Source organism: Ipomoea nil, unplaced genomic scaffold (genome assembly GCF_001879475.1).
Source record: "Ipomoea nil cultivar Tokyo-kokei standard unplaced genomic scaffold, Asagao_1.1 scaffold0875, whole genome shotgun sequence".
In the NCBI taxonomy this organism is placed as follows: domain Eukaryota; kingdom Viridiplantae; phylum Streptophyta; class Magnoliopsida; order Solanales; family Convolvulaceae; genus Ipomoea; species Ipomoea nil.
In genome coordinates, this window is record NW_017617303.1 from 38,197 (window position 1) to 57,028 (window position 18,832).

The following is an 18,832-nucleotide window of genomic DNA, read 5'->3' on the forward strand; positions in this document are numbered from 1 at the left end:
AGCATGTTCTTGGAAACAAATTGATGATAAATCTGTGAAGGTTGCATAGTTTGGGTTCACATGCCTTTTACATCTTTCTCAAGATTTCTTGTTAGTAAGCTAAATTGCTTCTGTAACCCTAACCCTTGTACACAGATCAGAGCTGAATTGAAAGAAAAAACAAAAAACAAAAAACAGATTCTAAAGAATTTTTTTTAATTTATTATAAATTATGCAGATGCCATGATAAATGATAATACTCACATGACCTTTGTCACTCTTTCTTGTGTGGTGAGCTTGTCTCCTGTATTGTTGGCATTTCCACTCTCCTAGAGCACATTATTTGATCTTCATTTGTAATTTTGATCTTGGAATATATGTTGACTTCATTCAACAACTCTTGGCAAATGACACATACAGGTCACTGTTGCTTACTTGAATTACTCTCTTGGCTTGTGTTTTTAACTATTTCTTTTTCATCTATTAATTGACTAGCTTGTTGGATATGATCTGAGGTAACATACTATGACTTCTCATGTGGATATGACATTGCCTCCTCCTGATAATATTTCTGCATTGTTGTAAGTTTTAATTTTTCAACTTTAATAACTGATCATTTCATTTCGGTTTCCAAACGAATTCTAAATGATAACATCAATGATGAAATTAACGAAAATGCAAAGTTTAAATATAATGACTATATTAAAAATCATATACTCCGTACATAATAATTTACTCCAAAAGATATAGTTTGTTATTGGCCTGGTAAGCATGCAGCAAATTAAAAACACTTAAAAGATCATCGCCTTCTTTAAACCCACTTCAAATTGCTTTTGCCTTGTTTATAAAAGACAAAATTCTTTCGCCCTCAAAGCTTCTACACCTTAACCCGACAGGATAACAGAGGGGTAAATTATTTCTACCTCTTCTACTCATTTACAGATAACACGCAAGTAGATTTGTGATTTTTTTTAGCATTAACGGGGCGTTTGGTTAGAATGATAGAATTACGTGGGAAAAGAATTGCAATTTCATGGAAGATGAATTATTGGGAATAAAGTGGAAATTTAAATTCTAATGTTTGGTTTACAGGAATAAAATTACTGGGAATATCAATTCTAATATTTGGTATACATGGGAATTGAAAGGGGATAAGTAATATAAAATCCAGAATGCCCATTATTGTTGTAGATGTCAATTTTAGGAGTAGTTATATTGTGCATCCGTATGCACCATGCATGGTGCATACGGATGCAAAAACGACGTCGTTTTATTAAAAACGCGCGTCTCCCCTTAAAAAAAAGTTCAGGTTCGATTCCCAGTAATAATGTTGTTAAGGAGAATCGAAACTGAATTTTTTTTTTTTGGACAGTAATATGGATTGAATAGTCCAACTCACATGCGAAGTAATAATAGACTCCTTATTTTGTACATTTTTTTTAAACCCTTTCTTTGTACAAATGAATTGGGGAAAAAAGAGATATTGTACACTGCATAGATTTTCAAAAATAGAGCATTTTCACATAGAAGATATAAATCAGATGTTGGGCATTCTAGAAAAACATTTCGCAATTGATTTAACCAAAAAATTAATTTTAAGTCTTTGTTTTCATTTTTTTTTTAATGAAATTCAAAGAAACCATCACATATTTTTTGGCTAATACATATACATATAGAATATTCGAACTCAATTCAGAATTTAATTAACTAGATGTATCTAGGGAGAATTCACTTTGAAGAGACTATTCCCTAGATACACAATTTCACAATTCAATCAATTTTAAAAAAGACCTAAAGTTAGAGATTGATCAATAGGTAATGTTGCACCAATGCCCAACCAAAGGGCAACAACGGTATCAATCAAAAAGACAGTCGTCGCTACTGGACGACGAAATGGATTTTGGAAAGAAATAATAAATTATCGTTATCTTGTGAATGTCATGAAAAATTTGAATGAAAAGGTAAAAGTCTGAAGTATAATTTGGAAGCTCAAAAAATATTTTTCTTTAAAAAAATATTATGGCTCTGTTTGACCGAGCTTATTTAGGAGCTTATAGCTTATTTTAAGCTACTAATAAGCTATAAGCTCTGTTTGGTAATGTTCCCAAAATAAGCTCATAGCTTAAAATAAGAGTTTATTTTGGAACACTACCTAAGGTAGCGTTTCAAAATAAGCTCATAGCTTCCTAACTTTTTTTTCTATTTTTATCCTGATTATTTTAAAGAAATGACATAATTTACCATTCTCAATTAAAACTCTTTTCTCTTCTCCTTTATCATCAACTTTCACCGCAAATATTATTATTATTATTATTATTATTATTATTATTATTATTATTATTATTATTATTATTATTATTATTATTATTATTATTTTGAGATTTGCAACAATATTGCTACTTCATTATAAGATGTTAGATCATGATTATTCTAATAGTTTTATAACTTTTATTTCAAAATGTTAATTTTTTTTAAAGCCAAAATGTAAAATTTTAATATTTAAACAAACTAATTTAAATTTTATGAAGATGTCCTTTTTAGTCTTTTTACATTTATCAGCTTATCAAAAAGCTAATTTTACCAAACACTTTCAATCATAACAGCTAGCTTAACAGCTCTTCAGTTTTTAGCTCCGAGCTTATAGCTTTTTAGCTTTCAGCTTTTAGCTCCTAGCTTATAGCTTTTCAGCTAGGTTTGCCAAACAGAGCCTATATGTACTTTCAAATTTTTAATGTATACAACTTTTTCTCAATCTATATAATATAGATGTCTTATTCATGCTTGTCATATTGAAGAGTATAATTAAAGGGATAAACTTTGAGAGAAAAGTAATATTCAATGTATTATAGCTATCAACTTTTTTTTGATAGAAAACAACAAAGAAAATATTATATGGTCTCTGACTTGTTACTTCCAACTTTTATTCAATATTCTCTCTCACAAATATTTGATATAGACATTTTTTTCTGAAATCTACATAATAAAAATATTATATCATAGAGTAAAAATGAAAGAATCGAATTTGAAACTAAAACTCAAAAAACAATCCAATATCAATTGTTGCTTCTACTTTTGAGCTGCACCTGAGTAGCCACCAGCTATATATGTGATCAAATCGTAACAAATTTTTGGGGGTTGATTGAGATCACTTGTACAAAATTGAAATATCAAAAAGTAATGTAAAGATATTTTAAAAGATTGGAAACAAACTTCTCTCTCTAGGGTTTTGCTAGAGTTCTCTCTATTTTTTTCTAGGGTTTCTTCCTAGGGTTCCGTTTTGGCATTGTTTTTGGCTGGTGATCGGTGCGGATTGTTTCTGTGCTGATCGACGAGCAGTTGCGGTGTGAACGGCGAGCGTCGGCTGTGTGTTGGAGCGACAGACGAACCAGGCGGTTGAAGAGGAGTTGGTGGAGGGGTATGCAGAGATTACCTTGCATGATGAGGATGACGTACTGGTACCGGCAGGTGAGTTCGACGCGGTGGAGACGGCCGGGAACCGGCGAACGTGGGTGCTCGTCGGCAGATTCTTGACGAGGCGCATGGTGAAACTGGAGTTCATGCGGGAGGTTCTGGCTTCCGTGTGGTAGCCCGTGTGTGGTGTACAAGTCTCAGAATTACAACCTAATTTGTTTATGTTTGTATTCTCGTGTGTTGGATGAGGGGCCATGGTCGTTCGATAATCACACCTTGGTGTGTAGACCGGTGGATTATGGGATACTTCCGGTGGATGTGGTGCTTGATAGTGTGGATATGTGGGTTCAGGTTTATGGACTCCCAATGGGGTATACATCCATGATCATGCAGGAGCAGGTTGGTAATTTTCTTGGTGGATTTGTGAAAGGGGATGAGAGGTTTGATGACCGGTCGTGGAAGGCGTTTTACTGGATCCGTGTCAGTATTTCGGTAGCTAAGCCTTTGCGGAGGAGGATGAAGTTGGCAAAACGGGATAATACGTGGTGTTGGGTGAGCTTTAAGTATGAAAGATTACACACTTTTTGCTTTTTTTGTGGCTTGTTAGGCCATTCATACAAATTTTGTTTGCAAGCATGTAATTCAACTCTCACGGTGGATTAGTATCCATATGGGGTTGAGATGAAGGCGGGGTTGCAGCGTGGACCGAGACCGGTTGGCCATTCTTGGCTAATTCCGGTGTGGGGAAGAGGGAGGAGATGGTAGAGGGTGAGGGGATGTCGGTTGGCTCGGGGATGAATGGCGGGTTTGGGGGTGATTCGATAGGGCAGCCTGTGGTGGAGGAGGGGGTGGTGACGTGTGGACCGAAGAGGCGGAGAGAGGAGGGGCGGGATGATGAGGGAGTTGGGGAAAGGGTTGGAGTGGATGTGGCAATGACAGATATCTCAAAAAACTTGTTCATGGCGGGTTCTGGTTCCTAGACCCGCCCATCATTATGAGTACTTTGAGCTGGAACTGTCGTGGCTTGGGTGATCCATGAACAGTTCGGGAACTACTGGATATGGCATCCAGAAAGAAACCTGATTTCATTTTTCTTATGGAGACGAAGGTTGGTAGGGATCATGCTGAGCGATTACGTGTGAAACTGGGTTTTCAGGGTCTGTTCTATGTGGATAATAGGGGGTTGAGTGGTGGCTTGGCCTTGTTGTGGAAAACGAATGATACGATTAGTTTGCTAAGTTATTCCAGAAACCATGTTGATGTAGTTGTGCGGATTGATGGTTTTGCGCCCTGGAGGATGATGGGATTTTATGGTTTTCCGGACCGCAGTAATAGGGAGGAGTCATGGAATCTGTTAAGACACTTGAGCTGTCGTTCAACTTTGCCTTGGGTTGTCTTGGGGGATTTCAATGACCTGCTTTTTCAGTATGAGAAAAGGGAACGGTTTCGGCATCCTGAATCGTTATTGAGAGGGTTTGGTGAGGCATTGGAGGATTGTGGGTTGGTGCAGATCCCTATGATTGGGTACCAATTCTCTTGGGAAAAGGGGGAAGGCACGGAGACTTGGGTGGAGGAGAAGTTAGATAGGGTTGTGGCGTGTGATGAATGGCGGACGGTAGTGGAGGGTGCAAGGGTCTATAATATTCTTACTAGGACATCGGACCATTCGGCTCTATTCCTGGACGTTCGGCCAGGCATGGGGAACCGTGTAGGGCCTTGACAGTTTTGATTTGAGATGGCCTGGTTACTGGATGAGGGCTGTAGGGGGGTGGTGGAGGAGGCCTGGGGGCATGGGATTGAAGATTTGCAGACCCGGTTGGAAAGGTGTGGTATGAGACTTCAGAGTTGGGGTGGTGATCGTTTCCATAAGTTTAGGGAGCGGATCGCTAGTCTCAAGAAACAACAAATGAATTGTCGGGGCCATATGAGCCCTCAGGTGTTGGAGGATTTTCGCCGTCTGGAAACTGAACTGGTGAGGCTAGAGAAGTAGGAGGATGTATTCTGGAGGCAAAGAGCTAAGCAGTACTGGCTTCGTGGGGCGGATGCAAACACTCGTTTCTATCACAGGCATGCTTCTGCCCGTAAACGTAAGAATACTATTTTACGCCTTAGAGATGATTTGGGAGGTTGGGTAGATGGTGATGCAATGAAACCGGTTGTAATGAACTATTTTAAATACATTTTTACTGCTAATCCGGTTGTGAATGATGGGTCGGACTTTTTTGCCTCTATCCCCAGTCGTGTAACCCAGTCTCATAATGATTGGTTGAATCGACCTTTTGATCTGGGGGAGGTAAGTGATGCTTTGTTTGCTATGTTTCTAGACAAGGCCTCGGGTCCGGATGGAATGAATCCGGGCTTTTATCAGAAATTTTGGGATATTGTTGGGACAGATGTCACTGGTTTTGTGCTGGAATGTTTGAATACGGGGTCTTTGCCACCTGGCCTTAATGAGTCAAATATTGTGCTTATTCCAAAAACGCAGTCCCCGGAGGTAGTAACAGATCTGCGGCCGATCGCCTTGAGTAAAGTTGTGTATAAGGTAGTTGTGAAAGTTATTGCTAACCGTATGAAGCCCCTGTTGGGTGATGTTATTTCTGTTTCGCAAAGTGCTTTTATCCCTGGCAGGTTGATAACGGATAACATTTTGATTGCTGCTGAGGTGGGCCATTTCCTGAACAGGAAACAGTTGGGAAAAGTGGGATGGGGAGCACTGAAGTTAGATATGGCGAAGGCGTACGATAGAATGGAGTGGTCATTCTTGAGAAAAATGATGTTGGTATTGGGTTTTCAGGTTAGGTGGGTGAATCTGATTATGGAATGTGTTACTACAGTGTCATATAATGTCATGATTAATGGTGTGTCTGGAGGTCAAATAATCCCATCTCGTGGGCTTCGTCAGGGGGACCCTTTATCCCCATATTTGTTTATTATTTGTGCAGAAGGGTTATCGTTGTTATTACAGCAGGCATTGGATAGAGGTGTTGTCCATGGTTTAAGGGTGGCGCGAGGGGCTCTTACTCTCTCACATCTCTTTTTTGCGGATGACAGTCTGTTATTTTTCAAGGCGAATGTGGGCGAGGCCCAGGCGATCAAACGGTGCCTTACATTCTATGAGGAGCTCTCTGGCCAGACTATTAACTATCACAAATCAAATATTTGTTTTAGTAAAAACACTCAGCAAGTGGATAGGGATTTGGTGGCTACAGTATTTGGGGTTCAGCAAGCAGCAAATTTTGGAAAATATTTAGGCTTGTCGGCTTTTGTAGGGAGGAATAAGCGTGCGGTGTTTGCATATGTGGAGGATAAGGTGAGACAGAGAATTGGCTCCTGGAATAAGAAGCTTCTGTCACGGGCAGGTAAAGAAGTTTTGTTGAAATTTGTGGCTCAGGCAATGCCAACTTTTACTATGAGTGTATTTCTGTTGCCTGATTCTCTGTGCAAAAATCTGGAACGTGTTATGAATAGATTCTGGTGGCGTAATGGAAGGGATGGAGGTGGAATTCATTGGCTTGCTTGGGATAAATTGAGTATACCAAAGAAGTATGGTGGATTAGGCTTCAAGGATTTGAGAGCTTTTAATTTAGCTATGCTGGGAAAGCAGGGGTGGAGATTTCTGACTAATCCCCAATCGCTCGTAGCGAAGGTGTATAAAGCCAAGTATTACCCAAATTCTGATTTTCTGAATGCCCCTATTGGAAATAATCCAAGCTTTTGTTGGAGGAGTATTATGGCTGCACAGGACCTAATAGCTCGTAATATCAGGCGCAGAATAGGGAATGGTAACACTACGTTGGTATGGGGTGACCCATAGCTAGTAGGGAATTCTGACCCATGGATCGTGTCGGATAAACCCCCTAATTTGGGGGAAGTTAAAGTGTCTGGTTTAATAGAACCCGCATCCTCTACCTGGGACATTCCTTTACTTAATGAGTTATTTTCATCCGGAGATGTAGAGCACATTACTACTATTCCAATTAGTCCTGCCTTTGATGATATGCATGTGGTATTGGCATGGGGACCCAAAAGGAATTTATACAGTGAAGGGCGCTTACCGTGAATTAATGGGGACCGCTATTGTACCCCCAGTGGCTTCTCATCTTGGAATAAAATTTGGAACCTAAAGCTCCCCCTAAGTGGAAAGTTTTTTTTGTGGAGAGCAGTGAGAGGTGGGCTTCCCACCACTATGAATTTATACAATAGGAGGGTAGAGGTTCCATTAGCATGCCCTTTGTGTGCTCTATGTTCTGAAAATGTTTTACACTCTTTGGTACAATGTGATTATTCTAAATGTGTGTGGAATATTTCGGGCTTAATGGTGCAGAGTACGGTGAGTGATGATTTTGGTGCATGGCTGGAATTATTATTGCAAAATGTTGATGAAGATCAGTTCACTTCTATGGTGGCCATTATGTACCATATTTGGCTGCAACGGAACTCGGCGGTGTGGGAGTTCAAGGTGGGAAGGCCAGCGCAGGTGCATGCGAAGGCATTGGCATCCCTTGATGCTTGGCGGACGGCTACGGTTAGCCCGGTTCAGCAACGGCAGCACACTGCCTCCAGTGCCGCGGCTGGGCAGCTGCCTTTGGCGCTGCAGTGCTCTTTCGACGCTGCATTCTCGGCTGAAACAAGAAGAGGGGCCTTTGGCCTCATGTTACAAGACGCGGATGGTGCTTTCGTGGCGGCCAAGAACGGACCTCTACCTATGTGCCAGGGACCCTTTATGGCGGAAGCTTATGCGTGTAAGGAAGCCCTATCCTGGCTTAGAGATCTTGGGGTTATAGAAGTTGTGCTCCGGACAGACTGTTCGAACCTGTGTCACGCTCTCGTTAATTCAGCGATTGAGTTTCGCACTTATGATGGTGTAGCTGTTTCAACATGTCGAGACTTGTTAGCTTTATTTGTTTCTTGTTCAGTTATTTACATTCCCCGTACTTCAAATGTTTTAGCTCATTCGTTAGCTCAGGCAGCCTCTTTGCAGGCGGATTCTTCGATGTGGGAGGATGTTCCTCCTACTTTTCTTTCGGCTTTGATTAATTAATACATGCAGCATATTACTTTCAAAAAAAAAATATTTTAAAAGATTGATATAATTATTAATTACATTGTCTTTTATATTAACTCAAAATAGTAAACGATGTATTATCAGTTTTTTTGAAAGTATGTATTATCAGTTAGTTTCTCATTTTATTTGGCATTCTACAAGTTTTTCTTGCACCATTATATCTTTTAAAACTTTTTTAAAATGATTTGTAAATTCACTATTTTGTGTTTGTTAGTTCTTTTTATATACTTCTCTAATATGTAAGTTTTATATATTATCACTAAATTAACGTAAATATTAGAAAATGTATGTTGTTAATAAACATTGTTAGTTGAATTTGACATATTAAATGAGATGAAAGGAGTACGTATATATTTAGCACATTAAATGAGATGAAATGAATATATATTAGTAATGAAAATTAATTTTATGTTGATGTACGAATTGAAACGTGTTAAATGCACATGTACAAATATTTACAGACTTTGTAGACTAGCTAAAATGCATCTTGTAATTTATTTAATTTTTTAAAATCTAATAGGTACAAGTATTGAAGGAACTGAAGTACATCTAAATTTAAGTTTATTAACATGCACTAGCATTTTTTTTTATATGAAACCCACTAAAAACTTTAACCCTTGTAAAATTATTAATTTACAGTATAAAAATTATGAATCTACAATATAAAAATTATGGATGTGGAACTGAGTCCATCTTGCAAGATGGGTACGTACTCACAGCATAACATTCTCGGGTCTGGGTGGATCAGTCGTTATATCATAGACCGCGGTGCATGTGCACCGCGGTAAAAAACGGCGATGTTTCTTTAAGTAAAGAAACGATCCGCCGTTATAGTTAACGGAGTCCGCTTGTTTGGTGTATTAAACATCAATTGACACTACAGTATATTTAAACCGACACTGCAGTTATATCAAAATGATACTGTAGTTATAGTGAAATGAAACTGTAGTGTATATAAAATGAAACTGAATAACATTTCACATATTTGAGTGTATATTGTACAATGAAGCTGTAATTATATCAAAATGATCATGTAGTTGTGTTTTAATGAAACTATAGTGTATATAAAATAAAATTAAATAACATTTTCACATATTTGAGTCTATAAATATCGAATGAAACTATAGTTATATCGAAATGAAACTGTAGTTGTGTTGAACTGACACTGCAGTGTATACAAAATGACACTGAAGAACATGGTTACTTTTTGCAAAAGGGTGCGAAACGGCGGACAGCTAAATGATTGAATCTGCCAGAGATTGACTGAGATGACTTGTTGCCACTTGCCATGCATGTATTTAGTTTGTTGGTCACTCCTATGCTTTGAAGCTCCATTTAGTTAGTTCTCTGTATGTTTTCAAAAATATGGCTTCTACCTCTTATGCTTCCCCTTCCCCTTCACAATCACCACCTCTCAAATTGAATTATGAAGTTTTCTTGAGCTTTAGAGGTGAAGATGTTCGCGGTAAATTCTTAGAGCACCTTCCTTAACTTTCATTTGAAGTCCAAAGGAATTCATACTTTCAAAGATGATGACAGACTGAAGATATATAGGAGACACTATTGCTCCAGAACTGCTAAAGGCTATTAAAGAATCAAGAATTGCCATCGTCATCTTCTCCAAAGACTATGCGTCATCGTCTCATCGACATGGTGTTTGGAAGAAGTTGCAGCCATTATGGAATGCAAAGAGGAGCTGGGCCAATTTTCTTCCTTGTGGAGCCTTCACATGTGCGCAAACAAGAAGGAAGTTTTAAAGATTCATTTGAGAAACATGAAGCGAAATTTAGTGATGGCAAGGTTGAAAGGTGGAAGAAAGCGTTGACCCAGGCTGCCGGTATCAAAGGCCATGATCTGGATGTTCAATACAATGGGTACGTTGTTAATTTTTCTTTTACCTACTCTTATCTTCTCAATCCCCCTATTATGTGCGTCCTTCCTTAGTTGCTCTACTTTTTTAATTGAGTTAATTTTATTTTTAGTTCTTATTTTTCAAAATATTTATATTTTGTCATAGTACTAGTATTTGTCCCCGTGCGATACACGGAATGGATTTTTTAAAATATTTTAAGAATATTTAGATCGATATATAATTATATAAATTATTATATAATGAAATTGATGAATTGAGTTGGATCGATTGTATTTTCTAATGTTATGATTGCTTGAATTCGATCAAATAATTGCCCAAAATTAATGGTCAATGTGTAGATGTACGCATCAAGTGCCCAAAATTATTAATTTTCATATGGATTAATATTCTTTCTATCTCGGCTAAACCTTACAGGCCGTTTGGTTTGAGAGAATTTAAATTTCATTCCCACCTAATTCCAAATGTCATAAAATTCCTTAGTTTGGTTGGAAGGAATTGCAATTCCATGGAATTGCAATTCCCCCATTTTCATGGAATTAAAATCCCATGTCCCCCTCTAGATTTTAATTCATGATATTTTAGGAAGAAAAAATAAAAAGCTAGTGATGAGACAAAATTACCCCTCATTTTTTTTAATCTAAAATTAATACCACAACAACAATGGACATTTTGGACTATATACTACTTATTCCCTTTCAATTCTCATGTATACCAAACATTGGAATTGAAATTCCCAGTAATTCTATTCCTGTAAACCAAACACTTGAATTTAAATTTTCACTTCATTCCCAGTAATTCATCTCCCATGGAATTGCAATTCCTTTCCCATGTAATTCCCCTCCACCCCCCCCCCCCCCTCTCTCCCCTCCAACCAAACGCCCTGTTATATTTCCATCTCGTATTGCAAAACATTTTCCATCTTTAATTACAAAATTTTCCTTATAAATTGTGGATACTAAATGATTCTATTCCATTTTCAATTTTCAAATATATATCTTTACATAACTATATTTCAGTAACATATATATACAGATTTTTTATATATATTTCCAGTAACTTTATATTTTATGAAATATATAACCGAGATTAATATTCTTTCTATATACTGAGTCAGTTTGGAAGTATTTTTCATTTTCAGTCAATTATTAATAGTCATTTCCTATTTCAATTGTCCTAAATTTCGTGTCATTTTTATTCTTAGTCAATTATTCTTTTTAATACATATTAATTAATTAGTTAATTATTAATAACAATTTTTTTATATATATTTCCACTAACTTTACATTTTATAAAATATATAATCGAGATTAATATTTCGTTCCATCTCGGTTAAAAGTTGAGATGCAAACTTCATTTCACATTTTTATTAATACATTTTATACCAGTAATTTTTAAATTTTTAATAATTTATTAATATTCAAGTATTAATACTTATTTCCTTTTCCAATTCACCTTATTTCCATAAAAACAAATATTTCCAGTAATTTATTAATATTCAAGTATTAATATTCATTTCAAGTATGGACATAGATTGGTTTCAATAATAATTAATAAATTATTATTTTCTTATAAAATTACACAAAATTTCAAATGGGTTTTCTCATTTATTACGCATAATTTGTTTCCGTTATTCTCACAATTATAATGATTTAATTATTCTTAGAATTTGATAACCATTTTCCATTTTTAAGTACATATTAACTTTAATTTGTGATAAAAATTCATTAGATATTAGTTAATTTTTATATAAAATTTTGTTACCAATTAAGCTTTATTAATTTTTTTACCAATTAATTAATATTCATATTAATTTGGACAGGAATGTGGAAGATGAGGATTTTTACTTTTATTAATAGTATAAATATAAATTGGTGTAAATAATAATTAATAAATTATTATTTCTTTATAAAATTATGCAGAATTTCAAACGAATTTTCTCATTTGTTACGCATAATTTGTATCCATTATTTTCACAATTTCTATATCTATACTTCTATACTATATATAAAAACAAAATCCTGAACGTTAATTTCCCGCCCAATTCCTAAAAAATCTCTCTTCCTAATAAAATATAATGATTTCTACTTTTCCATTCGCACAATAATTTTGGGTTAAAATCCTATTCTAATATTTTAAAATAGTGTAATACAATTCCTATTCTAATCTATACTATATATAAAAACAAAATCCTGAACTTTAACTTCCATCCCAATTCCTAAAAAATCTCTCTTCCTAATAAAATATATTGATTTCTACTTTCCATTCGTACAATAATTCTGGGTTAAAATTCTATTCTTATATTATAAAATAGTGTAATACAATTCCTATTATAATCAATACTATATATAAAACCAAAATCCTGAACTTTAACTTACCGCCCAATTCCTAAAAAATCTCCCTTCCTAATAAAATATATTGAATTCTACTTTTTTGCATTCGTACAATAACTCTGGGTTAAAATTCTATTATAATATTATTAAATAGTGTAATACAATTCCTATTTTAATCTATCTATACTATATATAAAAACAAAATCCTGAACTTCCCGTCCAATTCCTAAAAAATCTCTCTTCCTAATAAAATATATTGATTTCTACTTTTCCATTCGTAGAATAACTCTGGGTTAAGAGTCTATTCTAATATAATAAAATAGTGTATTACAATTCTTATTATAATCTATACTATATATAAAAACAAAATCTTGAACTTTAATTTCCCGCCCAATTCCTAAAAGATCTCTCTTCCTAATAAAATATATTGATTTCTACTTTTCCATTCGTACAATAATTCTGGGTTAAAATTCTATTCTAATATTTTAAAATAGTGTAATACAATTCCTATTCTAATCTATACTATATATAAAAACAAAATCCTGAACTTTAACTTCACGCCCGATTCCTAAAAAATATCTCTTCCTAATATCATATATTGATTTCTACTTTTCCATTCGTACAATAACTCTGGGATAAAATTCTATTCTAATATTATAAAATAACGTAATACAATTCCTATTATAATCTATATATATATATATATATATATATATATATATATATATATATATATATATATATATATATATATATATATATATATATATATATATATATATATAAACAAAATCCTGAACTTTAATTTCCCGCCCAATTCCTAAAAAGTCTCTCTTCCTAATAAAATATATTGATTTCTACTTTTACATTCGTACAATAATTCTGGGTTAAAATTCTAATAAAATATATTGATTTCTACTTTTACATTCGTACAATAATTCTGGGTTAAAATTCTATTCCAATATTTTAAAATAGTGTAATACAATTCCTATTCTAATCTATATCTATACTATATATAAAAACAAAATCCTGAACTTTAACTTCCCGCCCAATTCCTAAAAAATCTCCTTTCCTGATAAAATATATTGATTTCTACTTTTCCATTCGTACAATAACTCTGGGTTAAAATTCTATTCAAATATTATAAAATAGTGTAATACAATTCCTATTATAATCTATACTATATATAAAAACAAAATCCTGAACTTTAACTTCCCTCCCAATTCCTAAAAAATCTCTCTTCCTAATAAAATATATTGATTTCTACTTTCCATTCGTACAATAATTATGGGTTAAAATTCTATTCTTATATTATAAAATAGTGTAATACAATTCCTATTCTAATCTATACTATATATAAAAACAAAATCCTGAACTTTAACTTCCCTCCCAATTCCTAAAAAATCTCTCTTTCAAATAAAATATATTGATTTCTACTTTCCATTCGTACAATAATTATGGGTTAAAATTCTATTCTTATATTATAAAATAGTGTAATACAATTCCTATTCTAATCTATACTATATATAAAAACAAAATCCTGAACTTTAACTTACCGCCCAATTCCTAAAAAATCTCTCTTCCTAATAAAATATATTGATTTCTACTTTTTTCCATTCGTACAATAACTCTGGGTTAAAATTCTATTATAATATTATTAAATAGTGTAATACAATTCCTATTATAATCTATCTATACTATATATAAAAACAAAATCCTGAACTTCCCGCCCAATTCTTAAAAAACCTCTCTTCCTGATAAAATATATTGATTTCTACTTTCCCATTTGTAGAATAACTCTGGGTTAAAAGTCTATTCTAATATTATAAAATAGTGTATTACAATTCCTATTATAATCTATACTATATATAAAAACAAAATCCTGAACTTTAATTTCCCGCCCAATTCCTAAAAGATCTCTCTTCCTAGTAAAATATATTGATTTCTACTTTTCCATTCGTACAATAACTCTGGGTTAAAATTCTATTCAAATATTATAAACTAGTGTAATACAATTTCTATTATAATCTGTACTATATATAAAAACAAAATCCTGAACTTTAACTTCCCTCCCAATTCCTAAAAAATCTCTCTTCCTAATAAAATATATTGATTTCTACTTTCCATTTCTACAATAATTATGGGTTAAAATTCTATTCTTATATTATAAAATAGTGTAATAGAATTCCTATTCTAATCTATACTATATATAAAAACAAAATCCTGAACTTTAACAGACCGCCCAATTCGTAAAAAATCTCTCTTCCTAATAAAATATATTGATTTCTACTTTTTTCCATTCGTACAATAACTCTGGGTTAAAATTCTATTCGAATATTATTAAATAGTGTAATACAATTCCTATAATAATCTATCTATACTATATATAAAAACAAAATCCAGAACTTTCCGCCCAATTCGTAAAAAATCTCTCTTCCTAATAAAATATATTGATTTCTACTTTTCCATTCGTACAATAACTCTGGGATAAAATTCTATTCTAATATTATAAAATAGTGTAATACAATTCCTATTATAATCTATATCTATATCTATACTATATATAAAAACAAAATCCTGAAATTCTATATCACGCCATCTACAACTACAACTTCTATTTACCAGAGGAGGGTTCGCCGACCTGCTGCCCTCTCTGCTTCGCCGGAACCAAAAACCACCGGTGAAGGCCCCAACCTCGCCGGATCTGTTGCTGCACCGCCAGATCTGCCTTACTGGTCCTGTAACACCCCGAAATTTTTAAACTTTTGAAACTTATTATATAATAAAGGTAAGTTCTCATTAAATCCCAAAACATAATATAAATAGTACAGGGTGCTATGCCACACCTGAGCTAGAGAACTCAGGTGCACAGGCTAACTAACTAATATCCTCAACAAAGTAAAAGCATAAGCATGGCACGCAGGCCGAAAGGGAAACTATCTAATTCTACACTCCATGGTTCTAGCGCGCTCCAGTGCCTACTCTTCTGTGCCTGAAAGCCAAATATATCTGTTCAGCGAGAGATGCTGGTAACCCACCCCAACGCGTTGAAATACAATACATATAGATATATACATAGATATATGAAAATGATAAACATTATTTTTGTTGTTATTTTAAATAATATTTTTATAGTTAAGTTGCAAATAATTGATTAATTCTTATCTATTTTTATTTATTATTGCTACAATTAGTTTTTAGTAATATTATTCAATTTTAGGTTGTTTTAATTATTAAATTTGTTTTATTGTTTTAATTCTGTTAGTTCAATAATTCCGTGATCTTAATTTAATAAAATTACTAATACTAATATTAGTTTGGGAAAATGGCACTTTTTACCCCTGAGTTATATACTTATAGCACTTTTTCCCCCTCAATTATTTAGGTAAGCACATTAGCCCCCTCAATTATTCTAAAAGTGGTGCTTTTTCCCCCCTGATATATTAAATTGACATTTATACCCTTAAAGTAAACATTTTATTTATTTTACTACTCCAACAAATTATTGCGTATACGTAGGGATGACCACGGTTCGATTTGAATTGAACCGGATACTAAAGCAATCGAATTAATAGTTTACGGTTATAATTCAGATCTAGAACCCAATATTTAAATGTCAATTTATTAAAATTATGTATCAAAAAATTGAATCTTGAACCGTGAACCGGCGGTTCCGGATCTGATTCGCGGTTTTGAACCGTCTTTATTTTAAAATTTTATTTTTTATTTTAAAATAGTCTAAATTCAACAATAAATGTATTTTATTTTTTTTTCGGAACATGAACCGTCCGTTCCGGTTCACGATTTTAATAAACTCTAAATATCGAATTTCGATTCTAAATTGTAATTGGAATATTTCGATTTGGTTGCTATAGTGTTTGTTTAGTTTGAACCAAATTATGGTCATAATTTGTTGGAGAAAAAAATAAATTAAATATTTAGTTTAAGGGTAAATATGTCCATTTAATATTTCAGGGGGAAAAACAGCCACTTCAATAACTTAGGGGGGAAAAATGCTATAGGTATATAACTCAGGGGGAAAAAGTGCCATTTTCCCTATTAGTTTTAGTAGTACTTGATTAGTAGGAGTTTAATAATAGTAGATTATTTATATATGGTCTCTATTATTATTATTTTTGTTATTATTATTATTATTATTATTATTATTATTATTATTATTAATTAGAAATAAAGAGATCCAGAACCAGAATTGCGGATGGTATTCTTCAACATCTTCGGTCCTGAGGGCGATCCGACTGAACAGCGCGGAAGGCCTGAACGAGAGAATCGATCGATGTTCTCTGGTTCACACTCTTCAATGAAAATCTAAAATCGAAGAAATCGTGGTTGGGGTAGGAGAAGCGGTTGGAGACTAAACAGTATAAAAGAGGGCGATCTCGAGGAGGAAGGGATCATCAGTTTTGCCCCGGACCAATTCCGGTGGCGGCATTTGAGAATTCTGATCGGCCACAGCGATAATTAATTCTGACGGCGCGGAGGATTGTTCTTCGGCATCTTCAATTCCAATTTGGTGGCGAATTCTCCCTTTGACAGCAAAGACATTCTTTGGCAATGACAATTTATTCACGGCAAATGTTCTCCCTTATCTTCACTTATTGTTAATTGCCATATTATTTAATGCTTAATTGCTAATGAAATTGTGATTAGTCTTTTGAGAACAAGAGGTTGTGATTAGCCTTTTTGAAAGTTGATCAGGAGGTTCTTGTAATCTCAATTAATATTTTAAGTTTTGTTTCTGCAATTTCAATTAATATTTTAATTAGTTCATTGCATTTGATTTTACGTGAAAGTTGATTAGGAGTTTTGTTTCTGCAATTTCAATTCAGCGCATAATAGTTGGTTATCTCTTAAACATGATTTACTGAGTTTTAATTGATTCATGTTTCTAGTCCTTTTTCTTAATTATCTGCTATCTCAGTTTCCTTAGTTTTTGATTATATTAGTTTCCTAAGGTGCCCTTATTTGATTTAATTTTCGAAACTTTATTTTGAATTCTTTTCGCTCTTTATTCCTGGAGTGCTATTTTATTTCATAGTTATTCAGTTATTTTGGATTTATTTTTGCAGTATCATTTGGTTAAATACATTTTGATTCTTAATTAGCATTGAATTTTAAAATTGTCAAGTTTATATTATTTGTAAGTAATTAAATTGCATCGTACAATTCCCTGTGGGATCGACCCTTGCTAAAAGCACGCTAAATCTACCATTGACTCGTGCACTTGCGAGGACTTAATTAAATTGTCCATCAATTTTGGAGCCGTTGCCGGGGAATTGTTTATTTTGCAATTTAATTTTTGTTTTTTTTCCTATCCCTTCATTATTGTTTCTCTTTCATTTTTAATCTTGGATTTTATTTAATTCATTCGTCCATTTAAAAATTGCTTTATACTTGTTTTTACTTTCACTATTCTCTTTATTTTTTTTCCCATTCCTTTAACTGCTTGATTCTTTAATTCTATCACTTTATTATTATTGTCGTTTGATTATCCTTTTTAATATTCTATTTATTCAAGTCATTAGTCCCTTTAAAAATTGCTTACTATTTGTTTTTGCTTTCTCTATTCTAGTTGTTTATTTTTCCCCATCTTAATTTATTTTCCCTTACTTTTGTTTGCTATTTTTTTTTTCCTTCCAATTCAATTCTTTCGCTTCCTGAATTCCAAATAATTTGCATTTGAGTTGATCCTCTCAAGTTTGTTTTTTTTCCCTTTATTATCAATTCCTTGTTTTTTTTCTCTTTACTATTGTTGCTACAACTTTTTTCATTTTTTTTAGCACTTTAAATTTGCATTCAAGATTTTTTTTCCCATTTTATTTACCAAGTAAAGAAGTACTTAATAATTGTTTAATATTCTCCATTTCCCTTTTACTCTTTATTGATTATCTTGTTTATTTATCTGTTTATTTATTTGATGGAGGGCCGTCGTTCTCTATATCCTAAACTGTTTCCTTTAGACGATCATATTGATATATTACTTTTTGAAAACCCAATTTTTGAACCGCAAGAAACAACTACAATCATAAATGCACTTCATCCACTCTCTTGGGTTGATAATCAAAATGATTTTCAACTAAACCACTCTAATTTTTATTGTATTAATAATCAAAATGATTTTCAATCAGTTGACCCATCCCAACTTGAACAACCATC